The sequence below is a fragment of the Chelonoidis abingdonii genome, chromosome 1 (genome assembly GCF_003597395.2).
Source record: "Chelonoidis abingdonii isolate Lonesome George chromosome 1, CheloAbing_2.0, whole genome shotgun sequence".
Classification (NCBI taxonomy): domain Eukaryota; kingdom Metazoa; phylum Chordata; order Testudines; family Testudinidae; genus Chelonoidis; species Chelonoidis abingdonii.
Window position 1 is genome coordinate 61,129,821 of NC_133769.1, and position 27,155 is coordinate 61,156,975.

General features: G+C 41.3%; 1 protein-coding gene across 1 annotated transcript in view; it reads right to left on the bottom strand.

Moving 5' to 3' along the window:
• Nucleotides 1-23,020, bottom strand: part of SLC38A4 (solute carrier family 38 member 4) — an 80,898-nt gene extending 57,878 nt beyond the window's left edge. The window contains exon 1 of the mRNA XM_032802452.2: nucleotides 22,925-23,020. The gene's annotated coding sequence lies outside the window, so the exon portion shown is untranslated. The remainder of the gene's footprint in view (nucleotides 1-22,924) is intronic.
• Between the last annotated feature and the right edge of the window lie 4,135 nt (nucleotides 23,021-27,155).

The following is a 27,155-nucleotide window of genomic DNA, read 5'->3' on the forward strand; positions in this document are numbered from 1 at the left end:
TATCTACAATAACATGGAATTTTATGATGTAGGCACTTGGACTAGCCATCAAATCATTTCACATAAGCTACTGAACAGCCACCAGGTGGTAATAGTGACTTTCAGTCATTACTGTTCTGGGCTAGGTTCAATGCAGTGACCTAGAGGTGAAAGTTTCTGTCTCCTGAACCAATCACACTTTACATGTCCCTTCTGAGCTCTGTTTTAGCCATTCTCCAGCCAATCTTAGGATGGGACACTTTTCAATCTGCCATTTAGCTGGAGAAGTTAATCCTAAGCAACCCAAAGCACTCCTCATCTCTTTAGGATAAATTCATGCCTTCTGCAGCAATTCCAGCTCTGAAAGCTGGAAACAGTGAAAGTCAATGTTAATGCTAATAGAACATAGCACCTATGATGGGCTGTCACAGGAGCTGTAGCATTAGTCTTCCTTTTCTTAACTATGTTTGCTAGATAAAGACCTAACTACAAGCTAATATCCAGATCCTACAAGCCCTTAGTCATTTATGCATATAAGTAGCTCCACTGACTTCAGGGAGGCTGCATAAGGAAAGAGGGTGTGACCCCAGTTCAATGCAACTAAACGCATCAACAAAAAACCACTCTGCACACCTGAAATGGTGTTTTCAAATATAAACTAAAAACAGAAAATGATCCAGCACTACAGAGAAAAGGCACTCCTGTGTCACTCTACTGAAAATCATTTTCTCCTTTGCTTTGTATCTCGGTGCCTGCATCAATGTATTTAGGCAATAAACTGCAACGTAAAACCATGAGTCCAATCCTGAATTTCCTATTCAGGTTACACTTCTATTTTGCCTGAAGATCACTTGATTGGGCCCAAATATTTACTCTTTTGCTCTGAAATCACAAGAAATTTATGGTCCTGCAGTGGGTAGCAGTTTTGCTCCTTGCTATTGTTACATTAATCAGGTCATCACACATGAATTTGTTTTAAAAGCGGTATGAAATATTATCTTAGACCAGGGTAGCTATATAGCGAGCTTGTGAAATAAAGATTCATATCCTGACTGTGAAAAATCACAATGTAGACATTCAGGATTGGACTGAAGCCTGAGCTCTGGGACCCTGCAAGGGTGGAGGTCCCAGAACTTGGGCTAGAGCCTAAATGTCTACGCAGCAACTTTTAGTCCCATGAGCTAGAGTCACCTGACCTGGGCCAGTTCTGGCTGTGCTGTGAGTCTTTTATCCCTGTATAGATATACCCTTACTTTCAATGGAATTTTCTATCTCTTGTTAGCTTGTCACATGACTCCTCCTCTTCTCTGCAATTCACTTTACATTCATTTCTGAAATATGCAACTTTTATTTTGTCCTTTTAAAAAATTATAAGAAGAAAAAGAAAGAGCAGAAAGCATGAAGTACGGTAAGACTGAAAGTGGTTCAGGACTTGCTATTAATTACCCCTGGTAGAAAAAAATTTCTTTCCTTTTTTCCCCCATCAATATTTTGAAAACCTTGGATTATCTCTACTCTTTGTTAAGAGAGTAACGAGAAACAAGACTATTAGTGATAGTTTTAAGAATGAGCATCATCGTAGGAACCATCAAGACTAAAAGCAAATTACTGATTGCAAAGCTTTTCAATGGAATATGAATTATACCTTTCCAATCCTTATATATAAAATATGTATAACGATACTTACTTTCTACTATACAGGGGTTTTGTGAGTATTAGCTAATGCCTGTACAGGATTTTGATCATGAAAAATGCTATATAAGACCTTTCGTTATCATTAGACAACTTACTTTAAAATATCCATGCTGATTACTCTCTTGTTTTTCAAACTTCACACCCTTTCTCTTTGATGTGATTTTAGCATCTGATATCTCATAAGCAGCTAAAGTTAGAGTCTAATGTTTTACTCTGTTTGAAAGCTGGCCTTCCAGACATTAAGGATCAAATGATGCTCCTTCCTACTGAACAGTAACTTACTCAAGGGGTTATCCATTCAATAGCAAATTTACTCCAAGTGATTCCATTGGTTTCAATATGAGTAGAGTTATTATAAGTTGGTCCTAAAAGAATAAATCACTGGTTTCTGGATATAGTTGTTCTCAATAGCAACTAAAATCATGTCAAAATTGAGGTGGAAAAAATCCAAAATAATAAACAGAATGACATAATTTTTAACGTTTGATATCTCACAGCCTGTCAGAGTAAAAACACTTTCATAAACAAATGCTCCCAAGAATGATAAATTTTCCCAAGAATTGGAGCACAGATCAGAAAGAAAAATATCTGATTCCGCAGAGAAAGGTATAGTTCCATAAGGCATGGAAGTTGCTTGTGTAACCAGAAAAACTAAGTAAATGCTACAGGCAGTAGCCTCATATCTTGAACATCTGCACATGGAACACAAACCAGTCAGCAAATCATTGTGGCTCAGCGAGATTGAAAGAGAATCTTCTTTTTCCAGCTAATGGAAGGTAGCAGGTGTGGCTGTGGAATGGCTTTCAAGATCTACATTCTACAGCTCTGTTGATGTAATAGAGGAGCAGGTATTTCTAGAACCCATTTATAAAGTATCTATCAACAACAGAAAAAAAATAATGGCAACTCTTCCAAAGTAACTACTATATTTATGAAATGCCAAGTCTTTCACAAAATGAAGAGCAAGTAAATTTGTAGTTAAGGCACAGTCTTAAACTCAGTCCATTGTTCCTCAAAAATGTAATATATGCCCATGACATCAGACATTGCAAAACACAGGTACTGCTAGGCAAATTATGGGTAGACTTTCAGCTGTAAAGATGACTTGAAATGCATATTTTTAAAAAGTAGTTAACTGTAAAGATATATGTGCTGAACGCTCCAAAGAGCAAAGGTAGGTGAGGCCTTCAGCAGATAAGTGTTTTTAAAAGTACAATTTTTTATGTTTTAGGTGCCATGAAGTTTGGTTGACACATGGAACTAGCCTAGAGAGGATCAGGTAAATGGTTATTTTTCCCAGTATATAGCATCACTTTGCAAAGTTTGATTATTTTAATTGGTGCATAAAAACATATATTCTTTAAAATGGCAAAATCACTCCATCGGCTAAAAAGAACAGTGCTTACTTCACTTCCCTCCCCTGCCCATGTATAAGTGAGCTCTTTGATCTGATAGGGGCATACATTGTTGTATTGTAGAAAAGTGCATGCTAGGAAAAATCACATTTAAAGCTATAACTCTGGGAATGTTAAAGCACATACAAAACCCAACAGACTGGGTAAGTTTTGTTTGTCTATTAAATGGATGTCCCTCTGACCTTTGCTGTAAAAATTCAGCACACAGGAATGAGAGAACCTAGATAATTGTGTTGAGTGATTGCTCTTCCTCCCTGCAGGTTCTCACATGTGCAGTCTCACAAGACTGCATTCTTGCTAAACCCGTTGAATATACTTGTACCAATTCAGTGGTGTGCCTGCTGTCTTGTGCCTAACAAAGTAGAGAAATGCATCAATGTAAAATAGCTAAAACTAAAGCTGGATAATATGAAAACAATATTTGTTGGTGGGAAAAGCATTAAACAAAGTGGGTGAAGGCTGCACCTGTTTGAGGTGTGTGTCCCACTCTTTGGCGAGATGGTCTGCAGCCAATGAGTCATACTCAGTTGTTCATACAGCCAGAGACCGTGACTTGTTTTTATATGTTCTGTAGGGCCTGCCAGAGAGATCCATGCCTTTGTCACTTCAAAAGGAATGCACTCTAGTTGGGGCTGCCCTTAAGGAAAACAGGGATGTTGTGTATTTGGTTGTCATGGTTTTTGTTCCTATGACAACTGAGTTAGATTATTAGGGGATAGCCCCGCCAGCTTCAGCCGGTTAGGCGAGCTCTGTGTCTGTAAATAAATGGTAGTTTTGTTAGCTGTCTGCTGTCTGAGGCAAGTAAAGGAGAGGGACGGGAGAACAATCCACGCCGAATCGAGGGGAAGTAATTAGTATTTGCGCGCAGACCAGATATGAGATAGCAGACAATCACTTACAGATGATGGCCCCATAGGAGTGAGTTGATAATAAACGCTGAGAAACAGCTGAGGATAGAATACGAGACATCGATAGCACTATGTGCAAAGCAAACGACCACTGGTGAGAACGACTGGAAAGGAGTCACATAATGTTGAGTCCTCGCTCCAGCACCGATGCTTCTCTAGGTGCACACTAGATGCCCCACTATCTTCAAGGATAGATATCCGAGCGCTGCAAATAGACCGATAGAAATCCAGAACCGTCTGTTAGGACAGTCCGGAGTCCAAGAATCGAGATGAGCCATAGGGCGACAGAATAAATGGAGCGAGCCTCAATAAATTTCCGCTGGGCATAGCCAAATGATTCTCACAGTTAACCTTCCACCAGAGAGAAACCTGAGGCTGGATCTCCACAACATCAAGGGCAGAATGCAAGAACTATTTTTGGCCATACAAAGCAGACCTCTCAAATGAACTCCTGGAACTTCTCAGTGAGGTCTGGCAACTGTCCCCTGACTTAGCCAAACTGAACCAATTAAGGAAATCATACTTGACCAGCAAAACTCTGTTGATTTGCGATCAACAATCTGTAAGGACAATGAGGTATAGATCTTCATGCCCAGAAAGATCCACCTGATGAAGTTTGTCCTTCAAGGGGTAGACTGAACTTCCCCGCTGGCCTGTTGTTTACCACCATTATGACCATTGGTGGCCCCTCAAAAGCTCACAGGTGATGGTGAAAGCGGAAGATGACAACCGACTCAGATCAGAGCCCTAGGAATGCGAGTCACACAGATCTGTCAGTGCCACGATTACGACTACGAGGAGAGTTCCCTAGCTTCCCGAGTTGAAGTAGAGCAGCTGGCGTCACATGCGTTCACCAGACAATAATGACAGCAGTGGAAATGCTTGTGACGTCACAGAGAAGACGCTGGCATTAGAACACCTTTGGAAGACCAGCGCTGGACACAGTCCAGGATAGGGAGCCCCCGCAAAAGAAAAAAGACTAACTGTCAGACAACTATATACATACAGAGAAAACACTTGTACAAGAATGGACAAAGACCTTAGAAGCTAAGAGCACCGATCAAGCAGGAGGTGGGTGTACACACGCCTAGGATGCATCACATGGAACAACTACACGAGCATTCCAGCTCTAGAAACAATCAAGGGCAATGCACTCACAGTCGAATGAGCAAAAATCTAATTATGTATTGACCATGGCAAGTTGGAATTGGAAGGACCTATAATTGATGGAATTGTCTTGAGAGACCGCTGATTTGATGAAATAGTTTTTCAGAAAGTCCTAATTCTGGGTGCGAAAAGAGGATGCTAAGGGACGCATTATAGGCTTTTGTAACCACTCCGTGTACGGGAGACAGAGTTCATTATTCTGTACTGGCTTGGGTAATAGATAAGACCAACACCGGTTATGGGAAAATCAGAGGTCGTCCTGAACACCAGCAGTGACTCACTGAGGCATAGTATACAATAAGTTGGTACACTTAAAAGATCAAGTTCTGCTTTTTCTGTCGTACATTCCTGTAATTAAGAATATTGATAGTCCAATCTCAAGTGCCTCAGCTGCATCTACACAATACTCAGATAGAGCACAGTGTGACTGGCACACATATGTAATATATATGAGCCAGGAAAAGAATAACTTTCTCACAGCTGTGCTGGCTCTAATTAACGAGTAAAACTTATTTCTGTTATTAAAGAAATAGATACATAACAAGGCCAGCAGCTCTGTTACTAACTGCACCATTATATTACTCAAGACCAGTTTAACGCTTATTCTATCCTGAAAGCTTGCAAATCACCAGAAGAGTAAAGGAGAATAAAAATGTAAAGTAGTCTCTTTCTCATCTTTACCAAAGGGGGAAAGGACTTGGGTGCGACAAGAGCCAGTCATCACCACATTCCCTACATGACACCCACACCTATAATATCCACTTTTCTGTGCGCTCTTGGTCTTTTGTCCAGCATGGGGGAGGGTAAAGAGACATAACAAATTAAATAATTTGGGAGAACCTGAGGGATTGTAGAAGATTTCAGACCTTTCAGTGCTTTAATCAGAGGAATACCTGGCTTAGTTTGCAGGGCAGTACCTAAGAGACAAAAACAATTGATCATTTGGTTAATTATTGTGTTTTAAGGGAACTGCATATTAGATGGCCCATAGTACCATTTACGCATGTCACCTATCAATATTATATATGTAAGGAAATTCCAATCTCTATTCTCAACATTTTTAATACAGTCAATTGAAAAACATGCAGCATGCTCACCAAGATTTTCCGACTAAACAGACAAGATGATAAGGTAAAGCAGTTGAAATGTCCTCCTTACAAACTTTATAAATAAAAAACTTGTTGATATTTAAGTTGGGTGTAAATCATCATTTAAATGTTTTGGTGCATCCCAAAGGCCAATCAATGATTGGGGGTCCATTGTGGAAAGCACTGTACAAACACAAGAAGCACCAGTCTTCTACAAAGAAATCTATGTGAAACAAGTACTAGTGCCCCTATGCTACAAGACTCAGATAGTGCTTAACTTAAACACTGAAGTATTCCTATTTAATTCAATGGACTAACTCATACGCAATTAAGTTAAACATGCAAGGCGCTTTGCAGATTTGTTGCAGATATGTTCTTTGAGTTATGGACTGTCTTCATATATGAGCATACAGTTCCTATCGAACTGAGACATTTCCAACGGACCCTCTAGATAAATATTGCAATACAAATACTAAAATGCAGCAATGCAATACAGCAAATTATGTAGGCAAAGGGGAGGCAGGACAGATTAATAGTATAAAACATCATCTGCAAGGGTCACTGGTGCACAACCTCTATGGTCCAAAATAATATTGAAAGGTTTTTCTCTCTCAGCTCCAAAGCTGCTTTTAACTGAGCTATTGTTATTCTTCCTGGCTTCTCAGTAAAAGTTGGGTATTGACGAGAGATTCATGTTTTGGTATCTTTTCTGTTATCCAGTTATGTTTAGTGGACTTTAAAATCAAAGTGCCAAGACAAATTAGTATGATGAAATGTATTGTGGCATATGTGATTATAAACTTGCATGAGTCAAAGTGAAATCTAAACTGATAATATATGTTTAGTCTCCAGTATCGAGAAATAGTTAGAAGTTGTTCAGAATTTCTTATTTACAGAATTCGTACCTCTGTTTCACCTTTTTACAGAAGCTTTGTAAACATACCAGAGGATTCCAAATTTTCAGCCATTAATAATATGTATGCATTGTCTCAGTGTGTATTTTTGTCTGAATGTTTTTTCAGAAATTGGGAATGAACACAGAAATCACCCCTGATTTGGCTCCCCCTTTCCCTGCACACACGACAATGTGCACAATTACTGCCTCAGTCCACTCCTGAGCACAGTACTGAGACATACAGATTATCAGTCCACTCTCCTCCACTTTCACTGCATCTGGAAGTATCACTAGGCCATGGGGGGGTTGTCTACAACAGCTGACTGTGATAATGATTTTATCAACTACGCAACATCTATACAACAGAAAGGTCACAGAACTGTCATGAGCATATTGGTTTTCAGAAACTCCAACTGTACTCTTTTGTCATTAAAATAAGTTACATGTTTCTTTTAAAAGGGTAATATTTGCTACTTCTTCAAAGGTACATGAAAATAAGATAAAATTACACCTCCTTTTCAATATATCTGTATATGCTTCTTACAAACTAGGGGCTATAGTTTTTTTTAATATTTACATTAAAAACAAGAAATTATAAAAAAAGTGAGTCTTTCACTCGTACACTATTAAAAGAATTATATTTAGAGATTGCAAGAAAACTGAAGTTTTGTTCATGAATAGAGTTACTTTCAAAAACATTGGTCAACTGACAGTTAAAGATAAGGAACATCATCAAGACAATAACGATAAAACAACATTTGAAGACAAAACATTTGCAGTGCCTATTTAAACAGTACATAATAAAATATTTTCATTGAAAACTAGAACATTCACAAATTTTGTTTCCATTAATTAATTTGCTTTAATAATAAACAAAACCATAAAATCAGGAAATAATTAAAGGTACAAGAAACACTTGTTAAAAATGCCAGAAATGATGTTGCCCATTCACTTTAATTCAGCCTCTTCTAAGTATCATTATGAAATTATTAAGATTTTTTATTTTTTTTTAAATACAACACCCTAGTTATTCATGTACATGATGGACTACTCTGGATATCCAGAGATTTGAGTGAAGGATTAATGTGTTGTAGGATCCCTGCCCTTTGCTGTAGAAGGTGGAAGGTTTTATAGTTGAATGAGGCACGAGACGCGAAAGAGAAAAGGACAGCCTCATGATTAGGGCAGTAAATGCGCTCTGAGACTTGACTATACCAACTCCTGCTTCATCTTACTGATCTGGACAAACCACTTACACCAAAAAATTTCATATAGTCACTTCTGTGTGTAATTAAAAACTATATCAAATGCATACACACACGGGAAATTAAGTTTGCATGTGGCAATGTTCATTCAGGCATTCGAACTCAGAGTGCTCATCTTTGCATCCTTTTAGTCCTTAACTTTTTGTTTCCTAATTTAGATAAGTTTATTGGCTGAGAGCACACCTTAACTAAGTAGTTGTTGGGAGACAAGGCGGATGAAGTAGTATTTATTGACAGCTAGTGTTGTGAAAGAGACAAGTTTCAAGCTTACACAGTGCTCTCTTCAGGTCCAGGAAAAGTATTTAGAGGTCACAGCTAAATACAAGGTGAACACCATGTGTTAATAAACAGGGTTAACACTTGCAAGAAATGAAGTGGCTGTTTTAACACCTCTGCAATCATAGATTACGTGGGCTTAATGGATTGAGATGTATAAAATGGCCATAATATCCTGTCTTTACCAAGTTTATGATGTTTAGTGTCTAAAAAGTTTTTTCCCCTGCTGAGTATAACTGTAAAAAAAAAAAAAAAAAAAAAAGAGTCCACAGCTTACAACCTTAGGTGCACAGGGAAATGGGAAATAAAGGCAGCAAGAATATGAGAGTACCCGGAAAAAGTGTAGCATCCCAAAGGAACCCTATCCAGGCTCTGAATCACAGAATGAGACCCTGAGACAGATTCAAGGGAAGATACTGAGAATGGGCAAAAGTAGAAGCTCTCTCAAGTCATTCACAAAAAACACCAGTGAGGACCTTTGTTTGGAAAAGTTCAGGAGGAAGAGGAATTTGCTGCAGATCAAATTTAATTCTCAGTTTGATTTATTGTTACTTCTAATAGTCCAAAACTTTTAACGTAAATAACTAATAATCTTGATAAAGCAAGAAGAACAACTCTGCCTCTATTATGAATTATTCTGTCCTTGGAATCTAAAGATTAGAATGCGAGATTTTACCACACTAACTGGGGGGGCAACAATTGCACTCAGATTTGTCCTCCAGTTTAAGTCACTGGGGCCAGAGTGAGAATGAAAGAGTTTGGTTGAAAGGGAGAGAAACATGTGCACTGGTGGCAACCTTTCTTCTCTATATTGTGGTAGTCTCTTTGCTACACTTCCTCTACACAATCATTCATAGGAAAAAATTCCAAAAGCCCGTCTGTTCCAGTGGGTCATAGCCCTCCACTGCCAACTGCTTTCCTAAACTGATTCTTAGTGCTCCACCATGCTATGAATTATGGAATATTCTGAATGCACCCTGCATTATATCAATACAATAGGTGAGAATCGTGAAAGGGACTTATTAGTTAGGCTTCAGGCCCAGCATCAGCACAACTGATATGAATTTATTGTCATCTTAAGTCGTAACAAAGAAGTTACAGAAGGCAAAGAAAGAGGAATAAAAGGTACTTGCAAAGGACATCATGGCCAGATGTCACTTGCCACTCTATTAAATTGAACTCAATCTACGGGTTTCCAGTAGTTTACCTGAAACTAACTTCTAAACAGATAATATTGGTAAATCACTAAATCCTGATCGACTTGATGCATAATAATGTGTTACAACTACAAGTTTCACAAGACAAGTTTACGTTTATTATTTTATCAAACATTTTGTGCTATTGAAAATAATTTTGGTGACACTTTTTAGCCTCATAACGATTTATACAAGGAAGAAGAAAATACAATATACAAATAATTTATAGATGATCTTTCCACTAAGGTTCATGTCAGATTTAGTAATTAATGCTAAGAGTCAATTTATATATCGTTTGTTAACAGCTGCGCATTGCTTTGATCTGCTGAACCTTCTGAAACCCCACAATTGGCAACATCAAGCAGCATAATCAATCAGGCAAGACATTCAGATGGTCAAGCACAACTCTAACAAAATCTCAGAGCAAAAGGAACCACCTTTAGGCCCAGGACAGCAGACAGCAAGTTGGCTCGGATATAATTCCAGACTAAATGGGTCCCTGCCACAACTCACCACAGGACTTTTCCTACACAGCCCGACTAACAGAGAACTTAGCTCTGTCGGCTACATTGTAGAACAGCTGTTGCCAGTCTCCAGCCCAGGGCCACATCTGTAGTTGAGGGCTGACTTCATTTCACCTTCGGCTGAGACAAACCGGAATCACGAATCACCTGATCCTGAACCTCTCCATTACTGCCAGCAGCTAGATATCCCTTTGCTAGCACCGAAGCTGATACCACCTCACCTTTCGTGCGGCAGACCTGACCCATGTACTTCTAAAGAGAGAATTCACAACAACGAGCAGTTCCAACATAATCTATACCATAAGAGACAGAGCCCTCCTATCGGCTGCTCTTTTAGCTTAGGGCAACTCAACGGTTAGGGGCATAAATATCCCAGGTTTAGCCGGGAAGAGGGACTCCACCCTTTCTCTAGTTAAGTGTGTGTTTTATTTAGGGGATGTTCTTATTGGGGGGAGGAATATGTTGTGTATTTGGTTGTCATGGTTTTTGTTCCTATGGCAACTGAGTTAGATTATTAGGGGATAGCCCAGCCAGCTTCTGCCGGTTAGGCGAGCTCTGTGTCTGTAAATAAATGGTAGTTTTGTTAGCTGTCTGCTCTCAAGTGATTTCTTCCTGAACCGGCTGCCCCCAAGGATATAACAAGGGAGGCTTCAGCTGTTGCAATATGCAACCCCTTGCCTCCGAAAGCAGAGGTAATGGGCTTGCTGTGAGTACACTGCCCTGATGTTTCATGCTCTGCGCTTTTGTCTGCCTGTTTCTGAGTACTTATTACCTTTAAAGACTTCAATGTTCTAGGATCCACTTATCTGAGGGATTATCTGTGCCCTGTCACAGTGATCAAGACTTGCTGGGTTGCCCTTGCTGATGCTACTTGGGATTTCTCTCTCTAGAACTGCCAAAATAGTCAGTTGAAGACTCTTGTGTAATGGAGATCAAGTCTGTCTGACAGTTGGCCAGACCCCATCCCCTCATATGGCAACCTTTAGAGCAGAATGCATAGCATGTTTATTTACACACATCTTTGATTAACCATTCCGGAATGTCTGAAGGTTATGGGCAAAATCCTGGTCCGACTAAAGTCGACTAAAATAAATTGCAAAACTCCAATTGATTTCAATTCCAGGATTTCATGCTATTAATTCCAACCAATTTTCTTGAATGGAGACTTAAATGGAGGCCACAGAGCTGCACAACTATTATATATGCATGAGAAAAAGAGAGACAAATTGTCCTGTTGTTTTAGAATGACATTGTTGAATGTTACCGACTATACAAATAATCCTAAAATTGACTCTTGATGAATATATAAAGACTTATGGGAAAAAAAAGGCTAATTACCTATACCTTTGTTGTGATGTCGTTTTTAAAGAGCGTACTGTCTGCTAGGTAAAAATCACTCTTTGTTGATGGATCAGTGGCACAACAAAACAGAGAATCCATTCTTTTCTATATTTTATACCTATTTATTGATTTAGGAAGTATATTCTATTATTTCTATATGGCTGCAGCTCTTGGTCTCTGAATGCTGAATTCTCAAAAACTGCACTGCATTTGAAAACAGCATGAAAGAATCCCATGACCATAAAGCATGGAGCTGCAGTGCATATTCTACTCCTGAGGGCATTCTTTGCCAAAAAATTGTGCACACATTTTAAAATTCTGCACATTTTGTCAATAAATAAATATAGAGGCTTCAGCATGGCAGTGGGGAGCACAGGCTACTGACTGTATGGAGATGGGAGATCATCCTGCAGTCTCCCCACCCCCACCCCCACAACATGGACTCAGTGATGAGGCTTCATTTGACCTTGACACAGCACAAGGCTTGGGCCTGCCCCAGACACACTCTAGGGCCCTGCCCCTCTGTGCCAGGTGCACCAGGACTGAGATAGGCAGGTTCAACTAGGCAGGATCCAAGTGTGCAGGGGCACAGGATGGGGGGATCCAGGTGTGGGGTGAGAGGATTCTGTGTGGGACTATCTGGGTGCAGGCAGCTCAGTGGCGGGTCTAAGTGTAAGGGGATGTGAATGCAGAGAGGCGCAGGTGAAAGTGTTTGGGGGTCAGTGAAGGGGTCTGGGTATTGGGGAGCGGGGCTTGGTGGGGTAGGGGTCTGGGTGCAGCTAATTGGGGGTCAGTGGCATGGGGGTTTGGATGTGGGGGCTTAGGATGGTGCAGGGGGTGGGTCTTAGCAGATTGGAGGTTTGAATGTAAGGAGCTTAGTGGGGGGTTCTCTGGGTGCAGGGGTGGGAGTCCAGAAGCCTGAGTGCATGGGGCTCCAGATGCACAGGTTCAGGTTCAATGGGGTGGGGTTTGGGTATGGAGGGCTAGGGGGGTTCTGGGTGTATAAAGTGAGGCTTGGCGCGGGTGTCTGGGTATGGGAGATCCAGATACATGGGGGTTGGGCAGACAGGGGATCAGCTCCCTGTACAGTGACCCCTCACTCTGCAGCTGAGGAGCAATGGGGGCAGGAAGCAGGGGAGGATGCTGAGCTTCCTGCAACTGGGAGAGGTTTCAGGGGTGGGTCTGACACAGCCCCAGACAATCCTTGCAGGGGAAGAGGAAGTCCTGTCCTCTCCTGCCTTTAGCCTACCCGGGACTAGCAGCTGATCCTGGCTCAGAGTAGGAGCCACTGGCTGGAGTGTCTCCAGCCCTGCATTGATTTACCTCTCCTCTGGCTGCTCCGGGTGCCTGAAACAACGTACCTGTGCACTTAGGAAGTGGTGTGTGACTGCTCTTGCAGCTTCCCTTTGCTTCCCTGTCAAAAGGACATTTTTCTGCAGGGAAGCAAAGAAATATGCTGGGGAACAGGAATTCTGCGCATGCATGGTGGCACACAATTCCCCTAGGAGAAATATTTTATTTAATACAGTGTTCTCTCCGTCATCTTTCCGCAGCCCAGTAATATTTAACCTTGTAGCACAGGACATCCAATACATCAAATGACGTTCCAGAGACTGATCAAATAATGGAGGAGTAATGTCCTGATATTATAACAGCTCAAAACAAACATTGCAATGCCAGGACATCACAACAATTTTTCTGGAGGCTCCCAAAAATTCTATTTTTCACAACAGGCTTTGATTTATACCTTAAGCAAACCTAACTTCTATATGTGGCATATGACATAAGACAGGGACGAATCTGATGCCTTATTTCCTCTCTCTTTCTGGCTGTGGCACTGAATAGCCAGAAAAATAGCTTTTACCCCTTGCCAGTTGATGATGTGCAGACAGGTTGGAGGTTTTTATTTATATCTCCCTCCCCTTTTCTGCTGGCTGCTGGGAGGGATGTGTTTGCTTAGCCTCACATGTTCAGGCAGGAGAAACACTCTGGTTCTGAGAACTCCATTCACTCTAACTGATTGATTGGAACTATTCCTGCTCCTAACTTATGGACTCCACAAGTGCCACATGTTAGCTCATATGCAAGTCCCAGTATTACACATACAAGAATAAGGTGTAATTAGGTCTTACAAATAGGTGAGAGGTTTTCCATGTAAAATGTTGATTTTTAATTAAAAAAAATGCCCAAACTTGAAAGATGAAGATTTTAAGTTGAAAATCAATTGTTGGCGCTTTTCAGTGGATTTTTTGTTGTTGTTGTTGCAGTTTCTGGCTCAAAATTTCTGATTGTCCAATGGGGAATTTTTTTTGAGGAAAAGACATTTCCCGCAATAATTTTCAGTTAGTTGAAAACCTGATTTTGTCAATAATAATAATAATAATAATAATAAAGAAGACGAAGAACAAAAAGTTGGTGGAAAAATTTCAATCAGCTCTCCTTTCAAACTAATGTGTAAACATTGATAGAGACACACTAAACACAACGTGAGATCTCATCAAATGCAAAGGGTAGGTCCTCTCAGAGTTATTTACCTTTTTTCAGAGCTAAAGATTAGAAAAATAAATAGATTTATAAAAGATTTACTCTTATCAATGCCCTGCTGTATTATATGTTATCCTGGAATACAGATGAAATAATTGTTCTAAAACAATGGACTGTCATGTCTGTAAGTTAAATTCTGATGCCATTTAGTTAACGGAGTAATTATGTAGTTAAAGGCCTGATTCTCATTTACACAAACATCCCTTTAGCTTCTCTGGCAGTACAAAGAGGCTGTAAATTGAGCATAATGTAATTTACACCCATTTGAGGGGCTTCTTATGCTGTGTAAAGAGTCATTAGTGTAAATGAAAACTGAGCCTTAAATAATAAAAAAGTTTTCTTAAATACAAAACATTATAATCAACATCTTGTGTTAATAGCCTACACATTTCAATAAAGTAAACAAAAAACAACAAAAAAAGCCATTTTGGAGTGAGAGGATTTAAAAAGTAGGATTGACACAAACTTCTAATCTTTTTTAACAAACAAAATATCTCTAATATTTCTTCATTTTATGTGCACACATACATCCATATTATACATATAAAACACATGCATTCAAAAAAAGTAAGAAAGCTGTAGGTTTGGTTTTGAAAAGCCTTCTTTTTTCTCCTTTAGTTTAGACCTTTTAGGCCAAGTTTCATCATGAAAACAAGTATTTATGAGAAAAATGCTGACATTGCCTTACTACTAGCAGCACTAACAGAGATTGTTACAATGTCTATTTACACTGGTACAGCATTAAATAAGATATGTGAACTCACCATAGCAACCCCTGCATCACATAGCAGATATGCTGCTTCTAAGATACAGTGGAACCTTTCTGAAGAAATATATTCAGACAAACATCTATCAATTTCAAATTGTTTTTAAAATATATTAACAGTACAACATAACACAACTTGTTGCTATTTAATTTATCTGTTTGTTCTTGCACCTTTGCCTTTGATTGACGGTGCTTCATCTTTATTGTCAGGAAAAAAGTAAACTTGGATATCTACCCAATATCCTCTGAGGTAAAAACTGCTGCAAATAAATTATTTAGCACCTCAGAAATGTCAGATCCTTAATGGCTCCCTTTGCTCCCTGACAGTCCAGAACACCCACTATTTCTCTTGCAATCTTCCACCTTCTCGATATCCTGAGATTCTGCAAAGACTTATATCTGCGAGAAGTCCCATTGACTTCCATGAGGGAAAATGACTTCAGTGGAACTACTCTTAGGAGTAAAGTTAAAGCACGTTACGTTTTTCCAGAACTGGGGCTATCAGAATGTATGGTTTACTTTTAAGTCTTTGATTATGTCTATACTACAGACCTTAGAGCGGCATAGCTGTATTGCTACAGCTGTGCCTCGGTAAGGTCTCCCATGTAGTCGCTCTTTGCTGGTGGGAGAGAGGCTCTCCTGCCGACATAGTACTGTCCACACCAGCAGTTTTGTCGGTGAAACTTATGTCAGTAACGGTTGTGTTTTTTCATACTCCTGACCAACAAAAGTGTTGCCAACAAAAGTGCTAGTGTAGACAACGCTTTGACTACTTGCTGTTCATTTTCCCTCTTACTGCTACTAATTTTCATCATGCATTTTACCTGCAATACTGTATGCTCCTTTTAATTGCCTTGATTGGGCTGGCTTTCCATTTTTGCATAAATGAAAAATCTCTTGTACCTTGCCCTTTAATCAGGCAGTTGTTTTCTTCCTTTTTGTTTAGGAGTATGCATACTTTATCTCAATCTGCTAGGCTTAAGTAGCTTCCCAAGTGAATCTAATTTCCTCACTTTCATCTATGAGGTCCAAACTGTATCGTACCATAGGCACAATCTTGTATCTCAAAAAATCCCAAATCCTTGGCATAGACATGAAGTCATTCATGCTGCTGTTTTCCAGTTATGCCTAATAATTATTCTTGATCATTTTCCTGTTTGGCAAAACTGGTACCCAAGCCTCATCCAACCAAACTACATCCTTGCTGCCAAGCCATCAACATACCTTCAGTCCATACAGCTCCATGGAGGAATTTTCTGTAGGACTGAGAAGGAAGCCCTCAGTTTGTTTTGGTCCAACCATGGCAGTGGGGTTCACACATGACAGTCCAATCATAGTCTGATCTTTCTTGGTAACTTGGTAGCCCTACATGCTCCCATTTTGCTAGATAAGGCTGCCAAAGGAAATGCTGATGATGCATATTGGTACATACCTTCCACTTTGAACTTCTTGCACTGATTACCTGAGCAATTACTTGAATTGCTATTGGCGACTGCTTTTTTTTTTTTTTTTATCTCTATTGTATTTAAAGAAAGGTGAAAGATTATACTGGTCAGTCTTCTTGAAAATACCAGTTCTACATTTAGCTGTGTACAGGATGTGCTGCTCACTGGGGTTCACTGGAGTAGGCCTGCCAGTTTACTTTCTGTAGAAATATAGAGCAATAAGGGTGATCTCATGGCAGGCATTTGCTATAAACCACCATACCAGGATGATGAGGTGGACGAGGCTTTTTTTGGACAACTAACAGAAGTTTCCAGATCACAGGCCCTGGTTCTCCTGGGGGACTTCAATCACTCTGACATCTGCTGGGAGAGCATTGGCCTGCTAAACCCAGGGTTATGAGTTCAATCCTTGAGGGGGCCATTTAGGGATCTAGGGCAAAAATCTGTCTGGGGATTGGTTCTGCTTTGAGCAGGGATTGGACTAGATGACCTCCTGAGGTCCCTTCCAACCCTGATATTCTATGAACAACTCTATGTTAAGGTCTATTTAGAAAAGCTAGACATGCACAAGTCCATGGGTCTCGATCTAATGCGTCCAAGGCTGCTGAGGGAGTTGGCTGATGTGATTGCAGAGCCATTGGCCATTATCTCTGAAAACTTGTGGCAATTGGGGGAGGATCCAGACAATTGGAAAAAGGGAAAGGAAAAGGGAAAGGGAAGAAGGAGAATCCGGGAAACTACTGACCTGTCAGTCTCACCTCAGTCCTTGGAAAAATCATGGAGCAGGTCCTAAAGGAATCAATTTTGAAGCACTTGGAGGAGAAGAAGGTGATCAGGAACAGTCAAGATGGATTCACCAAGAGCAAATCATGCCTGACCAACCTGATTGCCTTCTATGATGAGATAACTGGCCCTGTGGATATGGCGAAAGTGGTGGATGTGATAAATCTTGACTCTAGTAAAGCTTTTGATACAGTCTTCCACCATATTCTTGCCAGCAAGTTAAAAAAGTATTGGATTAACTGGATTGGATGAATAGACTATAAGGTGGGTAGAAAGCTGGATAGATCGTCAGACTCAGTGGGTAGTGATCAATGGCTCAATGTCTAGTTGGCAGCCAGGATCAATTGGAGTGCTCCAGGGGTCGGTCTTGGGACCGGTTTTGTTCAACATCTTCATTAATGATCTGGATGATGGGATGGATCACACCCTCAGCAAGTTTACAGATGACACTAAAATGGGGGGAGAGGTAGATACGCTAGAGGGTAGAGATAGGGTCCAGAGTGACCTAGACCAATTGATGGATTGGGCCAAAAGAAATCTGATGAGGTTCAACAAGGACAAGTGCAGAGTCCTGCATTTAGGACAGAAGAATCCCATGCACTGCTACAGGCTGGGGACCAACTGGCTAAGGGGCAGTTCTGCAGAAAAGGACCTGGGGATTACAGTGGATGAGAAAGTGGAATTGAGTCAACAGTGTGCCCTTGTTGCCAAGAAGGCTAACAGCATATTGGGCTGCATTAGTAGCATTGCCAGCAGAACGAGTGATTATTCCCTTCTATTCGGCACTGGAGGCCACATATGGAATATTGTGTCCAGTTTTGGGCCCCCACTAGAGAAAGGATGTGGACAAATTGGAGAGAGTCCAGCAAAGGGCAATGAAAATTATTAGGGGGCTGAGACACATGACTTTTGAAGAGAGGCTGAGAGAACCGGGCTTATTTAGTCTGCTGAAGAGAAGAGGAGGTGGGACTCGATAGCAGCCTTCAACTACCTGAAGGCGTGTTTCAAAGAGCATAGAGCTAGGCTGTTCTTAGTGGGGGCAGATGACAGAACAAGGAGCAATGGTCTGACATTGCAGTGGGGGAGGTCTAGGTTGGATATTAGGAAAAACTATTTCACTAGAGGTGGTGAAGCAATGGAATGGGTTACCTAGGGAGGTGGTGAAATCTCCATCCTTAGAGATTTTTATGGCCCATCTTGACGTAGTCTTGGCTGGGATGATTTAGCTGGGGTTGGTCCTGCTTTGAGCAGGGAGTTGGACTAGATGACCTCCTGAGGTCTCTTCCAATCCTATGTTCTCTGTTTTCTAAATATGAACAAATATCCTTTGCAGACTTGCCACAAACCAACTGAATCTTAGTATCCCCATTATGTGTCAGCCATAGAATCACATCCCTGCTAGAGCTCTAAAATATCAATAGCATAATCATCACTATTAATTATTAGTTAAGCTTCAGCTGTAAGTGCAGTGGTTCACATGAAACATCAGCGATAGTACTTGATAATAGTTTTGCACTTCAGTAGTGCCTTTCATGCAAGACTCTTACAATGCTTTTACAGACGTGAATTAATTAAGCCGCTCAATATACCTACCATGTGAAGCTGGTAGTTTTATATATTATTTTACAGATGGGTACGCTAAATGTTCCTCGAGGACATTGAGGAGTTAGGTGAACTGGCCATGGTCAAAGAAAGAGACAGTGATGGAGACCAATGAAATAGATCCTCTACCCTCAAGAGCAAAATAAACCCTGACATCTAATTTAAGGAGGAGATGTGATAACTACAACAAAGGTTGTACCTCTGCCTATTCAGTTACCAATAGCAGACCAATAACGAGATCCACTTACATAACTAGAGTGACACATCCCCTGCAACAAGTCAGTGGTGTGAGATGGTAGCCGTTAAATCTTGAGCCAGCCCAGAAGAGCTATTGTACACAAAAATGTTGAAGTAATCTAGAACAATAAGCATGGGCAACCCCAGTATCATGGGTGGATGATGAGGCAGAGTTTACACTATAAGTATTCTCATCTTAAATCTATCCCCAAACTCCCCAAACATGATAGAATATGTTACATGAAGAATGTAAACCCCTAAAATTTAGAAACAAAATAAAGATAAAAATAGATACATAATAGAGTGAACCAATGACACATTTTTCAGTACAAGTACACAAACAAAAAGTTTCACCTGGTAAAAAATATTCAGGCATCTTCAATATTTGAAATTTCTCTTAAATGTTTGTTTCTAGCAAATATCCAACAGATTTACATCGCTGAAGTGTTTCAGGTTGACTCACTTAATTTTAATATTCCAAATGATGTGCTACAATTACTACATGAAATAAATATCTTTCTCATGCGTGAATAGAGAAAAATCCGGTAATGTATTATAAAAACAGTCACATCAGCAAAAATATAAATTTAAAATTATGGACATATTTCTGTTCTCTCCTGAAAAGAAACATAAAAATCAGGCAGCTTTGCATCAAACCTACAGAAATGCCTAGAAACACCATAAAACTTCATACAAATAAATAAATATGACAAACCGTATACTTGCAGGTAAAACAAGTGTTCAGAGAGCTGTGTAATAATAATAAAAAACTGATCCCTATTAACCTGCAATTTCTGGTATTCCTCAAAGGCTGTGAATGTACTTAGATGAAACAGGATCTTCCTCATTAGGGTTGATAGGTAGACTTGTTTGAAATAGTCTCAGTCAAAATAAATTACTGCTTAGGAACTCTGCCTTTGTCAGTGCTGAGGGAAGTAAAATAACAGTCACAATAATAAAAAATGTTCTCAATTGCCTCTGTCCTTAGAAACCCGATTATTATTGAGATATACATGTTAATTGAGACCGTTTAAGCTCAAAATGACATTGCTGTCAAATGGCTGAAATATTAGTTTGTACACAGGTCTTTGTACCTACATCTTCTCTTCCATTGTCACAGAAAGGAGATGGAGTTTCTCCTCCAGTGCGCAAAGCTAAATTCTGCTTGTCTCCATATAAATCAATAAACAGAGCTAAATAGGCACAGATTCTTAACCTTTTTCTTTGACCCCTCTCCCCCCCCCCCCACCTTCCCCCCTAAAAATGCCATGAGTCCACCTGTGGGCCACAAGGATTTTTTTTTTCATGGAGAGTAAAAGCCAGGCGCCTGGCATTCTGGAATATCTAAGCAGTAGCAAATTGCCCAGAGACACGCACAGGAGCCCCCATTGAAAGCTAAATTGGCATCTAGGCTTTTTTTGTTTCTAGCTCTGATGGCAGGTGACATTGGGATTCAGCGTTACTCGTCCTGGCACCTGCAGTGAATCTTAACATGACGGCCCCTACTCACACGGTTTATTTTGGTGGCCCCTGAACCTGCCTTGCGATAAATTGATCCCCAAGCACTCTCCCATCGACTCCTGTACTCCACCACCACGAGAGGCGCAGGAGGAGTCGACGGGGGAGCGGCAGCAGTCGACTCACTGCAGTGAAGACACCACGGTAAGTTGATCTAAGTATGTCGACTTCAGCTATGTTATTCATGTAGCTGAAGTTGCGTAACTTAGATCGATCCCCCCCCGCCCCCCGCCGCCCCAGTGTAGACCAGGCCAAAGAGATTAATGGATTATTTGATCACAGCTTGTAAAGTACCTACGTGGGGAACAAACATTTGATATTAGAAGACACACACACACACACAGACACACACACACACACACACACACACACTCTCTCTCTCTCTCTCTCTCTCCCCCCCCCCCCCCCCCCCCCCGCTCTCTGGCTGAAACGCCAGGGACTGTGTAAGGGCCACAAATGCTTACAGCCCAGAGACCCCTCTCCTCGTGGGGTGGCCTGGAGCATCCCTTCAACACTGACCCCCCTGCCGGGGTTGTGCCTGACGCTGCAAAGCGGCTCCCTCCCCCTCACAGCTCGTGTGGCCAACAGCGGATCTCGCCTCCCCCCCAAGTCTCTGCCTCGCTCCCCGCAGCCCCCGGTCGCACCGTCCCCGCCCCGGCAGGCTACGCCCAGGGCAGACAATGGAAAGCTCCCCACGCGCTGCCCCCCTCCCCCAGCCGAGCCAGCAGAGCTTCCGCCCCGCCCTCCGAGCTGCCACAGAAGCGGGCGGCGCTGCGCGCAGGCGCGGCCAGCCCCGGCGCTGGCCCTGGCCCTGGCAAAGAGGGCTTGCGCTCCGGCTCCCATTACCGCCCCTGCCCAGCTGCCGCGGGCGCCCCCTGGGCCGGTGACAGGTGGCGCTGGCTGCCAGGAGACCCGGCGGTTACTGCTTGCACAGACCTCGCCACCGAAGCCCGTGGGTGGGGCAGCAGGGCACAGAGACCCTCGGGGGTACGTGGAGCAGCCGCCCCCGCCTGGCACCCCTATCTACAGACAGTAGCTCCCCCCGTATTCACCGCCCCCGGCAGGGCTGCGCCCCTCGTTGCACTGCGTTTGCGGCTGCGAGGGGAGCGCGGCGCCTCACCAGGGCACACGCCGCGAGACTGGCGAGGCGGCTAGTGCCACGCGCCAGCAAAGCAGGGCCAGGATCCTGCGAGGCCAGCTCCGACGCCCCTGGCTTCATCCGGGGAGCTGTTCAGCGTGAACACACCTGGTCACAAGCGTCACCAAGAGCTGGGACAGGCGGGGTCCCGCCCTGTCTCCCAGGCACTGGCACAGCAGCTGCTCTGGCGGTAGGGAGACGTGTGTGTTTTCAACGCTCAACGTGGCAGGGGTTTTCTCTTTTATGCCAGGCTGCATACACATGAAAACTTCTACATCCCTTCCTTCCTACCTAGCAACTCGTATTCCCCGCCGCCCGCAGCACAGTCTCCTTCCTCCTCTGGCCCCCCTCTCTCGGACATGCTGAATTACCGCCCCTCCCTAAGTTCACTAACCTCTTGTAACACACACTCTAGCACAGTCCCGGCACAGGGCCACTCTCCCCGCGCCGCCATCCGATCCTGTGCAGTCTTCTCCCAGTGGAAGCCTGCCACCCTTTCTGTGGGGTGCAACCCGCACCCTATTCCCGTAATGCACTGTGCAACCCCCACCCCCGTGTCCCCATCGCACTTCGCAAACCGCACACTTAATACATTTTGCCACCCTTCCTATCAAGCCCTCTCCGCCAGCCCCCAACAGCAGCACGACGCGCTCTGTGCACTCTCCAGCTCTTCCCCACAGACCCCTGAATAACTTCCCTCCCACGCTAGTAGAGTGCTTTCGACATGTACACAATGACAAAGAAACACAATGAAACCACGAGCAAGACACAACTCGCTGGGTTTCGTTTGCAATTGCGGGCTCACTGTTCCAGTGCAAACTCCCACACATACAATAAAAGCTGTCCCCAGTCGCCCTCGGTAGTTTGTGGCGTGCTGCATGCCCACAGTTAATACGGTCATTACACTTCAATCCACTCAAAGCGGGCTCATTTGAAATGGTGAAAGCCAACACGTTAAAAACAGCCGCTCTGCCAAGCCTAAACGTAGGCTGTACTCACACAAGGATGTGAGGGTGTGTTACACCCTGTAGTAAGAGATACCTGTAGATCCATATGTATAAATAGCTTCATCCGTATTTAACAACCTTTCTTAGTCTTTAGAAATCGCGTAGAATTGTGTTCAAAGAGCTAGAATTACCCACCTTGTTTTTGACAAATTCTTTTAGGACGAAGCATATGTGAAAATGGCACGACCCTACGCGGAGTGTTAGAAAGTGTGGATTGAGATCCTCTCTTTTCTTTTCTTTTCTTTCCTGCTTTCTAAAGAGTGGAAATTTCCATCATGTGATAGGGGGCAGCATCCCCAGCCTCTCATTTCACCCGGACCCCTCCCTTTCAGAAAAAACCACCAATGGTAGTGAGCTAGCAACCTGAGATGTAAACAAACAGCATCCTCCCAGGTGGACGCGTTCAGCTGTTCTGCGTGTGAAAGAGACAAGAGGGAGCATGGCTATGCAGAAAAGTAGCACAATTATTTTCTAAACAGAATAGAATTGACTCTATTCCAAGTGATTTTATTCTGTTATAATTTAATATACAGTTTTTAGGGAGTTGTGTTTTAAATGTTGGCTTTTTGCGTAATGCACTGTGATGTCTGTACATATTCAGGGCTTACAAAAGAAAGGACCTAATGATGTCGAGTAGGGTATATTTAACATCATTTTCAATACTTCATCATAATTGTTTGTCCAGTAAAAGTGGGAACAGAAATGTACAAGATGCAAAGCCTGAGTTGCAATCTCTGTATATCCAATGGCTATATTATTTATCATTATAGACGTTTAAAAGAATCCTTTAAAACTGATCCCATTTATAAATTTTTGACCATTCCTCTGTTGAGTCATAATGCCATTAAACTTACCTGTTTTTTTAAGGAAAGCCACTAGTTGCCAAATAACACAGCGAGAGTTGTGTCTGCTTGAATTTGCTCCCTTTTGTTTTTTGATATTCTTATGACAGCACAGTTTGGCATATAGCATATTGTAGCTGTGGGCAGAGTAACAAATTGTTTAATATAGGACCACAACTCACTGATCTACATATTCTCCCTTGGAGTATGGTGATCTTATTAATAAGAAGTATATTAAGTATTTACATATTATTAATATAAACTACCATTTTGCTATTTCAGATGAGCTCACCATGCCCTTAGTTTGCCGCTGTCATTCTTTGAGCCGGTGCCTCTGTTTTTATTTTCCCTTGCATGTTAGTTGGACTATGTAAATTAAATATGTTGATACAGTGCTTGGCCCCAAAATGAGGACATCAGGACCTTACCCAGTCTTGAAGACAATGCTGTTGTAGGAAGGGCCTTCTGAGATTATTGAAACTGAAATATTTTTTATAAATCTAACCGACTTTTCAGGGTTTATATTGTTATGTTAAACTTTTCATTCTGTTTAAACAATGGAACTGATTAGTTGCTAGTAAGTTTCATCAGGGCCCGCCCTAAACCAAATGGTGCCCCAAGTGAAGAGCTTTTTCAGTGCCTGCCTCCCTCCAGCACTTTCCTTACATGTCCATTCCTTATCTTCAGGAAAATCTGCTTCAGGGCATCTTTTATTTTCTACGGGAGGAGAAGGGGACAGGCAGTATGAGGGAGAGCAAAAGTCTTTGTTCTGCAGTCTTAGAAAGTCATCAAACATTATGTGTAAAGCATGGCGAAAGAAATAACAATATTTTTTTATACTGTTGAGTAGATAGGGGTTACATAGATATCTCTGGTATCTCATTAAATATGACCTTTGTTAGTCTTAAAACACAAGTATACTTTCACAATAAAACAATAAAACAAGGTTCACAATATCACAGCTGGGCTCTCACTTCGTTCTTATATCTCACTGACTTACTGGTGATGCCCCCCGCCCCTTATATATCCATGAGGTCATGGCTGACAACATTCTAGAAGGGTCAAGGAAAGTCTGGAAGGTTCCACGAGATTCTACAAAGGTCCAGAACATTCTAGGAGATTAGTGATAAATAAATCCACATATGGAATACCTGAAACATTTTACTTCAAACATTCTATTTTCCCTTTTGTCGCTAACAACAAAAACAGCACCCTGGCCCTGGCGCCCTCCAAGCCCAACACCCTAGGCTGTCGCTTGGGTCACCTGCCCCGAAATCCAGCCCTGAGTTTCACTTTGGTTGTTATACATGAACAGCAGAGCAGGCTCTTGTGATTGAATTCGGACAGCATGGGGATAGTTAAATCCAATCTCCATGACATAGCTTGCCCTTTTTTTCTTGCTATAAACTCAACTAAGTATTTCGTTCAACACTAAGTGTTTTTAAAAGTAGCCCCACACATCCTACCTCAAAAAATGAAACCTAAATAATGAGCCATTAAGATCCATTATGACAACTTAGTATGTATTGCTGTAGATATTAATTGAATAGTTCCAGTCCTTGAAAAGTCGCATCCCTTTGCTTTAATATCCTCTCTCCTCACAACAATATATTTCCTCTCTGCTTTTCCTCCACCTGCATTACCCTGATGGAAACAATCTGTTCCACAGATCATTTGATCTAACATGATGTTATTCTTTTATAGTTTTATGCATGTTTTTTCTCAAAAATTCAATTCCAATTCACTTTCTGAAAAAGAATTCACCACCTTAGGATTCAACTTTTTCAAAGGAAATTCTTCAGGTAACTATAACATGTTATCTGAATACTTTGTAATAGTGTACCTCTAGGTAGGTTAAAATTAAATTTCAGACACTATGTAGTTCAAAGCAGTATCAGCTTTTTCACCATTACTATGATAGCTACCATTTTAGATTTTTGGAACATATGACAGATTTTTTTTTTATTTTAATTCATACACCCACAAAAGTAATCACTGTTACTGTATTTTTTATATTTCTTTTGATTGCAAAATATTAAGAAAGTGAGCTCTCTTTCCTACAGTAGGTATTTCTAAGATTCCTCAGCATGGATGATGCATATACTATATGAGCTTCAAAGTGAGGTATATTATTTTTATTATTCATGTTGAGGTAGCTAATGGCCAACCAGATTGGGACCACCATGATACTAGGTGTTGCACAAACACAGAAAATGGCAGTTCCTGCACCAACCAGCTATTTGAGATAGCTAGTCAGTTTCCAAATGGTAATCCAATGTAAAGTTAGTTAATAAAAATTTAGTTATTTCAGGTACTGGAAGCATTTTAAGTAATTTGTTTTCATTTACTCTTACCATTTTCCTCATCACTAAATTAACCATTCTATATATATCATCAGTACAATAATTTACAATATATTTTTAAATAAAGTAATAACATCGCACAGTTCAGTTACATCCATAACCCTTATTGAAATGAAATGTTTTCTTGGCTGAACCAAACAATAAAACTTTTATAACTCAAAATAAATTACATAAAACATTGCTTCGCATCCAGAAAGTGACTATAAAATGGCATTGCAGGGTTCCATAGTTATTTTCTTTCAGTGACTTACTTACGAAGCTTTTCTCAGTTTATAAATAAAAACAGTTTTCCTGACTGCTAGCCCTGAAAACTCACCCTGGGATCTGAAAGTCAAGCTGTTTTCTTAGTGGCTCATGCCAAAACAGACTCCAGCTGACTGAGTTGCTCTGCAGCACTGACAAGAATGAAAAGCAATAACACATATTTTTGTCAGTAAAATGAATAGATGTAACACTAAATACACAAAACAAACAAATTCTCCGCGAATAGTAGGATAAGAAGTTTATAGTCAGTTTGTAGAGAAGAGCTGTGCTTTAAAGCAAGTTCCCATGCTGTTATGTTACAGGGCAACTTCTTAAATCAAGACACTGAGACTCCCAGTGAAATACATAACTATGCACTTTACTGACCCTTTTTGCATTATATGAGTATTGACATAGCACTAACTAAACTCACATCCTTCTGTTCCAGCATGCTATGAGTTTAGCGTAAAACCTGAGATGGATTCCTTGGAAGGCAGTCTCTCCATTGTTTTTTCCAAAATCCTAGTCAGGAATATGAAGATCTGTCATAAGAACAGCCATACTGAGTCAGACCAATGGTCCATCTCGCCCAGTATCCTGTTCTGACAGTGGCCAATGTGAGGTTTTTCAGAGAGAATGAACAGAACCATCCATCCCCTGTCGCCCATTCCCAGCTTCTGGCAAACAGAGGTCAGGGACACTTCAGAGCATGGTTTTCCATCCTTGCCCATCCTGGCTAATAGCCTTGGTGGACCTATCCTCCGTGAACTTATCTAGCTCTTTTTTGAACCCTCTTATAGTCTTGGCCTTCAGAACATTCTCTAGCAGAGTTCAACAGGTTGACTATGCATTGTGTAAAGAAGTACTTCTTTTTGTTTGTTTTTAAACATGGTGCCTATTAATTTCATTTGGTGATCC